We start from the raw sequence: 9,492 nt of genomic DNA, 5'->3' as shown, positions 1-9,492 counted from the left end.
CGTAATATTTAACACTTCCACTTTTTAACAGCGTAGGGAAATCTTCCAAGTCTTTTTTTAAATTAATTTCCATCATTCTCTCACGCTGACACTAAAGGCACTATGGACACAGATTAGGGTGGATGTCCATGAAAAATTAACAGGTTTATCTTTTAACTCGGACACCCCCGGCCTTGTGATATATACTACTTTTTCCGCTTTCATTTTCTTTCCGTCTCTTTACTTATTGGGGCAGAGGGAGGAAGCCTAGCAAAACGGAGCTGTGATTAGGTTGATATATTCCAGATAATAATAACAGAGTGACTATTACACACACTGGAGAGAGTTTCCCGTTCATCGGTGAGTGTGTGTAGTGTCAGAGCTGAAAGCGTCCTGCAGATTACAATGTGGAAGGAAAGCTGGCGGTCGGCCGATCTCAACCTGCACTCTTAAAAATTAAGGTGCTTGAATGGTTCTTCACAGCGACGCCATAAAAGAACCTTGTTTGGTTCCACAAAGAACCATTTAGTCAAGGTTCTTTAAAGAACTATTGCCGTCTAAAGAACCTGAGGTTCACCTTAAAGGGATAGTTCACCCAAAAATGAAAATAATGTCATTAATGACTCACCCTCATGTCATTCAAAACTCGTAAGACCATCGTTTATCTTCGGAACACAGTTTAAGATTTTTATATTTAGTCCGAGAGCTTGTTGACCCTTTATTGAAAATCTAAGTACAGTATACTTTCCATGTCCAGAAAGGTAATAAAAACATAATTTAAGTAGTCCATGTGACATCAGTGGGCCAAAAATAACAAAAATTAGAGCTTTATTCAGCATTGTCTTCTCCTCCGCATCTGCTGCGAAGTGCATGCACGAGACCCAAGTCACGCGACTGCAGTGACGCGGATGACGTGTTATCTGGTGCGCCCCAGCTGTTTTTTTGTTTTTGTTTTTTTGTGTGCCCGGGCATTGTTTACAGTCTGTGGGAGACGCACACTGTAAGTTTGAAAAAAAAACATGTCATCCGCGTCACTGCAGTCACGTGACTTTAGTCTCACGCATGCGCTTTACAACAGACCTGAAGAGAAGACAATGCTGAATAAAATCGTAATTTTTGTTATTTTTGGACCAAAATGTATTTTCGATGCTTCGATACATTCTAACTGACCCACTGATGTCACATGGACTACTTTGATGATGTTTTTATTACCTTTCTGTACATGGACAGTATACCGTACATAAATTTTCAATGAAGAACTCTCGGACTAAATATAAAACATCTTAAACTGTGTTCCGAAGATGAGCGGATGTCTTACGAGTTTGGAACAACATGAGGGTCATTAATGACATTATTTTCTTTTTGGGTGAAGTATACCCTTTAAAGAACATTTTATAAAACAGAAAGGTGCTTCAGATGTTAAAGGTGCTTAAATGGCATCATAATGCACCTTTATTTTTTAAGAATGATGTTGATCACTGTGATGCTCGCATTCTGTCATATTCTGTGGTCTCAGTGTAAATGCAGGTGAGCCGAAAATACAAGATCAGGTTAAAAACATGCATTCTGCTGCATAGTAAAACATTATGTTTGGGGATTTCTGTCTTCTATTAAAATCTATATTATTATTTTATTTTCAAACTCTACTAATATGATCATAACGGTTGCTTTTACATCTAGGCCTTTTGCAGACACTTGTAATGGTGTATATAAGTTTCTGTGTTCCCTGGGAAGTAAAACTAATATCTGACCTATATGAATGCCTGTCTAAAATAGTTTAAGATGTAGATCTAAATGCTGATGTACAGCATGCAAGAGGACATGTCAGCTACCCAAATGCATAAACAACAGCAGACGTGTAGGCCTGCCAGGTTTACTCTGTACCAGGTTAAAATTAGACATACTGTAGGGACAAATGAATCTGTGTCAAAAAAAGTAACACACCATCCATACACAGTCAATATAAATTTCTAATGGAAAAATCAAGACCTGCCTTATAATTTTATTCCCTACACTCTCAGAAATAAACATACAAAGCTGTCACTGTGGCAGTACCTTTTTTAAAATGCACCTTTTTACCTAAAGGGTGCATATTAGTACCTCAATTAGTACCTCAACTGTGCATATTAGGATGTTATTAAAGGGAACCGGCAAAGTCGTAGCTTTTGTACCTTTATTGCAGTGCATATAAAACCTGTCACATATTGTGATCTGCAGTCTATTTATTTAAGAAAACCAGTATTGTAGAAATTAATGTAAATATGTCCATGCAACCCTGTATAGAAAATAGACAGATCGATCAATATGAATAGCATCTCTTAGTACAAGAACTAAATATTTCTAAAGTGTGAATTCCTATTCACACAAAGAGCAGCACATATATTTTTCAATAGGATCTATGTAAGCAAAGGGTCAGATGCGCGTTAGGGTCACAGGAGAGGTCAGAAGTGGAGAGTTGTGTACTCCATGAGATCATACAGATCCCTTCAGGGTAGATGACTCAGCTGGAGGGGCAGGAAGCTCAATAACCTGCGGTACCAGGGTCAGTCACACTGCCTGAGGGAAGAGGCCACCTGCTGGCAGGGTACAAAATGGCCCTGACCCAAACAGGCACACCAGTTCAAGTCAAGTGTCTGTGTGTGTGAGCCTTAAAGGGGAATTCCGCCCTGAAACGGAATTTAGGGTGTTTTTTCGTTGTTAACGAGTCAAACTTTCATTTAAAAGCATATTTATGACTAAAGAGCAACATTTAAGATATTTAAGATTTTCGTTTTCTGGTAAACTGGCCTTTGAATGTGAGTGAATAGGGCATGTCGATTGAGCGCACAAAATCTCTATTTTTACAACACTAAGGAGGCTCGACACAACGTGATACTTTACTCGAAGTATCACGTGGGTCTCTACACATGAACGCGAGCATTGAGAACATTGTTTGTGTACACAGATTTTAGTAAAAGCGAAAAGTTTGGAACAACTTACCGTGCTGTTAAACTGCGTCCCGCCGCCATATTGCCAGTCATGAGCAATCGATCTCAGAATGCGATTGAATGGACTCCATAGGACGCTACTTTTCAACTACAGGGTCAATATTGTTTTTCACTTGAGACAAAACAACAAATTATCCGTGCATTTATATGGAACTATGTTTTAGGAGCTATCCATCTTTACTCTCCTTCCTCCTTATGTCGCATTCTGAGATCGATTGCTCATGACTGGCAATATGGCGGCGGGACGCAGTTTAACAGCACGGTAAGTTGTTCCAAACTTTTCGCTTTTACTAAAATCTGTGTACACAAACAATGTTCTCAATGCTCGCGTTCATGTGTAGAGACCCACGTGATACTTCGAGTAAAGTATCACGTTGTGTCGAGCCTCCTTAGTGTTGTAAAAATAGAGATTTTGTGCGCTCAATCGACATGCCCTATTCACTCACATTCAAAGGCCAGTTTACCAGAAAACGAAAATCTTAAATATCTTAAATGTTGCTCTTTAGTCATAAATATGCTTTTAAATGAAAGTTTGACTCGTTAACAACGAAAAAACACCCTAAATTCCGTTTCAGGGCGGAATTCCCCTTTAATAGAAAATGGCAAACACAGACAGAAAGAGAAATCAGAGCTCTGAATGAGGCCCTGGAAAAAAACTCTCGATTTAGAGGCCCACCTATTACTTTCATTAATCTGTTTTTGAAAATCTAGCCTCATATGGGAAGGGTAGAGGGAGCTGTTTCCTCACATGAGCTACTGTAATATATACTTTAATATGATTCATCAAGTTCCTCCGGCCAGGCTTTCTTTGTCCCACCGCTAAAGAGCTTTGAATTACACCCGGAGAAAATTTTTCCAAAAATGCACGCATTTGAAATATCCTGCGTTTTCTAAATTGAATAATTGATTACTTCTCTCTGCAAATTTCTGGTGAAAGGCTTACACACAGAGACACAGAAAGTCCAAACCTATTCAAAGTTGTGGGCCGCCTATCACAGGCATGGCTCTGCAGTGAAGGAAAACATAAGAATCTTAGTTATTCTGCCCCCTCAGATGTCCTGTTTGCTTAAATTATAAAGCAAGATCAGATAAATCCTTCATAGAGAAGCCAATCCCAGAATGCACTGCAAATATGTAAATTATATGGTGTAGTGGGCAGTGCTCCGACATATGGTGCAGATGCATTTTGGCGACCCGAGTTCGAATCCTGTCTCGAGGTCCTTTGCCAACCCCTGTCATAATCCCAATCCTATCATACCGTCTATGTTATAAAAATGCAAAAATGGCCCAAAAATGTATATATGAATTATATATACACTCACCTAAAGGATTATTAGGAACACCTGTTCAATTTCTCATTAATGCAATTATCTTATCAGCCAATCACATGGCAGTTGCTTCAATGCATTTAAGGGTGTGGTCCTGGTCAAGACAATCTCCTGAACTCCAAAGTAAATGTCAGAATGGGAAAGAAAGGTGATTTAAGCAATTCTGAGCGTGGCGTGGTTGTTGGTGCCAGGCGGGCCGGTCTGAGTATTTCTGCTACCGGGATTTTAACGTACAACAATTTCTAGGATTTACAAAGAATGGTGTGAAAAGGGAAAAACATCCAGTATGCGGCAGTCCTGTGGGCAAAAATGCCTTGTTGATGCTAGAGGTCAGAGGAGAATGGGCCGACTGATTCAAGCTGATAGAAGAGCAACTTTGACTGAAATAACCACTCGTTACAACCGAGGTATGCAGCAAAGCATTTGTGAAGCCACAACATGCACAACCTTGAGGCGGATGGGCTACAACAGCAGAAGACCCCACCGGGTATCACTCATCTCCACTACAAATAGGAAAAAGGGGCTACACTTTGCACAAGTTCACCAAAATTGGACAGTTGAAGACTGAAAAAATGTTGCCTGTTCTGATGAGTCTCGATTTCTATTGAGACATTCAGATGGTAGAGTCCGAATTTGGTGTAAACAGAATGAGAACATGGATCCATCATGCTTTGTTAACACTGTGCAGGCTGGTGGTGGTGGTGGTGTAATGGTGTGGGGGATGTTTAATTGGCACACTTTAGGCCCCTTCGTGCCAATTGGGCATCGTTTAAATGCCAAGGCCTACCTGAGCATTGTTTCTGACCATGTCCATACCTTTATGACCACCATGTACCCATCCTCTGATGGCTACTTCCAGCAGGATAATGCACCATGTCACAAAGCTCGTATAATTTCAAATTGGTTTCTTGAACATGACAATGAGTTCACTGTACTAAAATGGCCCCCACAGTCACCAGATCTCAGCCCAACAGAGCATCTTTGGGATGTGGTGGAACGGGAGCTTCGTGCCCTGGATGTGCATCCCACGAATCTCCATCAACTGCAAGATGCTATCCTAATAACAACATGATCTCACAAAGTTCCGTGGGATAGTCACGGATTTGTGCTCGTTTTTCCGTGGCGTTCTCGCGGATCTCCGCGTGTTTCCGTGTCCCTGCCGCGGACTTTCTTTTCCGTGGCGTTCTCGCGGATTGGTTGCTCAGCTGCTTTTTCCTGTTTTCAAACCATTGTCGCTTCGGTTTAGGGTTAGATTTGGTGTTTGCGTTAGTTTGTCACTTTAAGTATTGGTTTATACAATTTTTTCTGATGTATTCTTTTATATTTTCTAAAGTTTAATCAATTGTCGCCTGGCGTTGGGGTTAGAGTTGGGTTTGGGTAAGGATGTCATTTTTGTAAATCTAACCCTAAACCGAAGCGACAATGGTAAGAAAATAAAACAGATGAGTAACCAATCCGTGAAAATGCCACGGAAAAGAAAGTCCGTGGCAGGGCCACGGAAATATGCGGAGATCCGTGAGAATGCCACGGAAAAATGAGCACAAAATTCCGTGACTATGCCACGGAAATTTGTGAGATCAGGTTGCCTAATAATATGGGCCAACATTTCTAAAGAATGCTTTCAGCACCTTGTTGAATCAATGCCATGTAGAATTAAGGCAGTTCTGAAGGCGAAAGGGGGTCAAACACGGTATTAGTATGGTGTTCCTAATAATCCTTTAGGTAAGTGCTTGTATTAAGCGTTAGTGCTTAATACACTTAATAACCATGGTATTACTATATTAAAACTGTATTATAGCCTTTCTGTTGCAGATAAAGTTCTTTTATAGTAAAAAAGTATACAAACTATAAAAATGTACACTTTCAGAATAAATGGTACAAATTGTCGCCGGGATGGTACCCTTTAAAAAAGTCCTAATATGTGCCGATTAGGCACATAAGTGTATATATTTGCTACCATTATGTACTTTTCAGGTACTAATATGCACTCTTTTGGTTTAAAAGTGTGTGCTTTTTGAAAGAGTAGTGCCCCAGTGACAGCTTTTGTACCTTTCTGACAGTGTAAGAAAGAAGTAAGAATTTTTATTACTATTGTTGTACTGTACTACAAATTTCATACATGGGTACTGTAAAACTACAGTTATTTTTGTGAAATGTTTTTGGTGAAAAAAAATTCCTCTCATCATTTTAACTTTAATTTCATCATTTCAACTTCAATACGCAAAGTTTCTGCCTACATGCATACAGTAGCGTTCCAAATCGGTCACTTACAAGGTTTCTATGAACGTTAGTGTGCTTTCTAAGAAGGCAGCTGGCTGGGTAAGCAGTAGGCATTGGAACAGCACTACAGTAACATGGACTTCTGGGAGTTTTTCCAGACCGGATGACATTCAATCAGACAGAATAGATGCGCATGGAGACTTCCATTGTTTTGTCTCTCTCTATCTATGTTTCTTTCTCTTTTTCTCTCTCTCTCTTTCTCATTTGATGGTTTCAACAGATTTGGACATCAAGAGGAAGACTGACAGTTGACATTCTCCTTTCTTTTACAATCTTTCCCAAACCTTTCTCTCTTCCCACAGAACGGCAGGCACAACTGTCAGGGGAAAAGGAAGCAGGGGGAAAAATGGAAAAAGATGGAGGTGTCAGGAGGAGTGACGTGGCATATGGGCTCCTCTTGTACACCGGTATATCTCTGATTTCTGGGCAAACGCACATCTAGCACACAGGTAGAGCTGCTGACAGATTCATAGAGACTCAGATGAGACAAGCCTCTGTGTTATTGTATTAACAATGACAGCAGTTATCACAGCAGAGCATCTGTGTTGTCCGCTGTTTATTTCCCATCCGCCACTGTTTATTTCTACTTTATCAAGGTCAGATTCGACATGGGACTCTGGTAAAGACATACTATAGTTCACTTTATCATATGCTGGGCCTGTCTGCAAAGATAGAGATGCAGAAGTATCTGTCTCACTTTGCTTGTGTTTTCTCTCGTCTCACTTTCCTTCTCAGCATTTTATTTTTATGTGCACAAGTACAAAATTTCCATGGTTGGAAATGCTGCAATTGTAATTGAATTTGTCCATGTGGAAAAACAATACATACAAGAAATACTTAATGCCTGGTATTTTGTATACATGTCAGATCGCATGAGTGTTAAAGCTAAATTGCGGCCATTTGTGCGAGGGATGGAAAGAGGGATTCATATAGCCATGAATATTACCCTATTCATAGTTCTTCTGGTTAAGGAGGTATGTAGACTTGGATTCATTTAGCAGTTATCAAAGCAAAAGGACATTTAAATATGCTGTGCTCTTTCAAGTGTAAAATAAATATATATCAAATTATGTCATGCTTATTGGTTTCAAATAGTTCACCCAGACATTCGGTCATTATTTACTTAAATCTAATGCCATTCCAAACCCAAATGCTGTTTTTTCAGGAGATTTTTTTTCATACATGGACTGCAGTGGCGGCGCGTGACTGCTCATCCGAGGGGCGCTAATTCAAAATATGTGTTTGGAGTGTCATGTGTGTTGCTTGCGTTTTCAAAATATGTGTTTTTTTGCGTCATGTGAACCATGTGCATCACGTGTTTTGTCAAAATAAGTGCCTGCTGCACACGCGTAAAAAACTTTTATGATTAAAGAGACGCTCACGTTCACAAAATACACACAAGACGCTAGTTTAACAGTAAACTGTGATTACGCATGAGATTATGTGAGTATCTGGCAAACGCGAGCGTCTCTTTTATCATAAACCCTTTAGACGCGTATGCAGCAGGCACTTATTTTGACACATAGTATCACTTGACGCGCAGAACACATATTTTGAAAAAAGGAACCACAAACATGATGGGCTACATACATGTTGTGACGAACTCTCGAAGTTGTGCTTTAAAAGTGTATATTTGTTATTTTTCTTGTCAAAAATGACAATCGTTTTGCTAGATAAGACCCTTATGCCTCGTTTGGAATTGTTCATACACTGTAAAAAAATTCCGTAGAAATTGCAGCTGGGTTGCCGGTAATTTACCGTAGATTTAAATTTATGTTATTTACTGGCAACAGTTTGTTCAAAGTTAAATGAACATTTAACATTTACAAGTCTTTGTCTTTACAGAGTAAAACTAAAAAAACAGCATCAAGCCAAACATTCTGGGAAACAAAATCTGAAGCAAAAAACAGAAAACCGTTGATGATGATTTCTGGTTCCCAGAATGCTTTGCGTGAGGCTGTTATTGTATAGTTTTATTCTGTAAAGATAAAGACTTGTTAATATTTAAAATGTATTTAACTTTGAACAAACTCTTGCCAGTAAATAACATACATTTAAATCTACGGTAAATTACGGGCAACCCAGCTGCAATAACATTGTAATTTCTACGGATTTTTTTACAGTGTAGTCCTTTGAAACTCCGATGAAAAAAACTGTTACGTGTTGAGTTAAGTGTTAATTGTTGGTGTCTATTAAAGTCCATTAAAATGAGAAAAATCCTGCAATGTTTTCCTCAAAAAACATAATTTCTTCTCGACTGAACAAAGAAATACATCAACATTTTGGATGACATGGTGGTGAGTAAATTATCTGGATTTTTCTTTGAAGAAAATGGAATATTCCTTTAACATTAGTTAATGTACTAACTAACATGGACAAACCATGAGCAATACATTTGTTACAATATTTATTAATCCTTGTTAATGTTAGTTAATAGAAATAAAGCTTTTAATTGTTTGTTCATGTTAGTTTACAGTGCATTAACTAACTATAAGTTAAAGATTTTAATAAAGTATTAGTAATTGTTGAAATATTAATAAATGCTGTATAAGTGCAGTTCATTATTAGTTCATGTTAGCTAATGTAGTTAACTAATGAACCTTATTGTAAAGTGTTACCACTGATTTAACTGATAAACGTCCTTGTACACAGCTATTGCATGGCTTCAAAATATATTACAAACAGTAAACAGGTTTGTGTGAGTGTGACAAATATAGACTGCTTTATGGCGCGTTTATGTTGTTGCTATTACTGTGAATTGTTAGTGTATAAAAAGAGCCACATACTGTAAACATTCTTCAAAATGTTTCCTCTAGTTTTCAACACTACAGTAGGGTACAGAACAGGTTTGAAACAACACAGAGGTGAGTAAATAATGCTAAAAGTTTCCATTGCATTGGTTCAAAAGGATATAATGT

This window comes from Misgurnus anguillicaudatus, chromosome 14 (assembly GCF_027580225.2).
Source record: "Misgurnus anguillicaudatus chromosome 14, ASM2758022v2, whole genome shotgun sequence".
Lineage (NCBI taxonomy): Eukaryota > Metazoa > Chordata > Actinopteri > Cypriniformes > Cobitidae > Misgurnus > Misgurnus anguillicaudatus.
The sequence above is the reverse complement of the archived record's forward strand: the minus strand, read 5'-3'. Positions refer to the sequence as shown.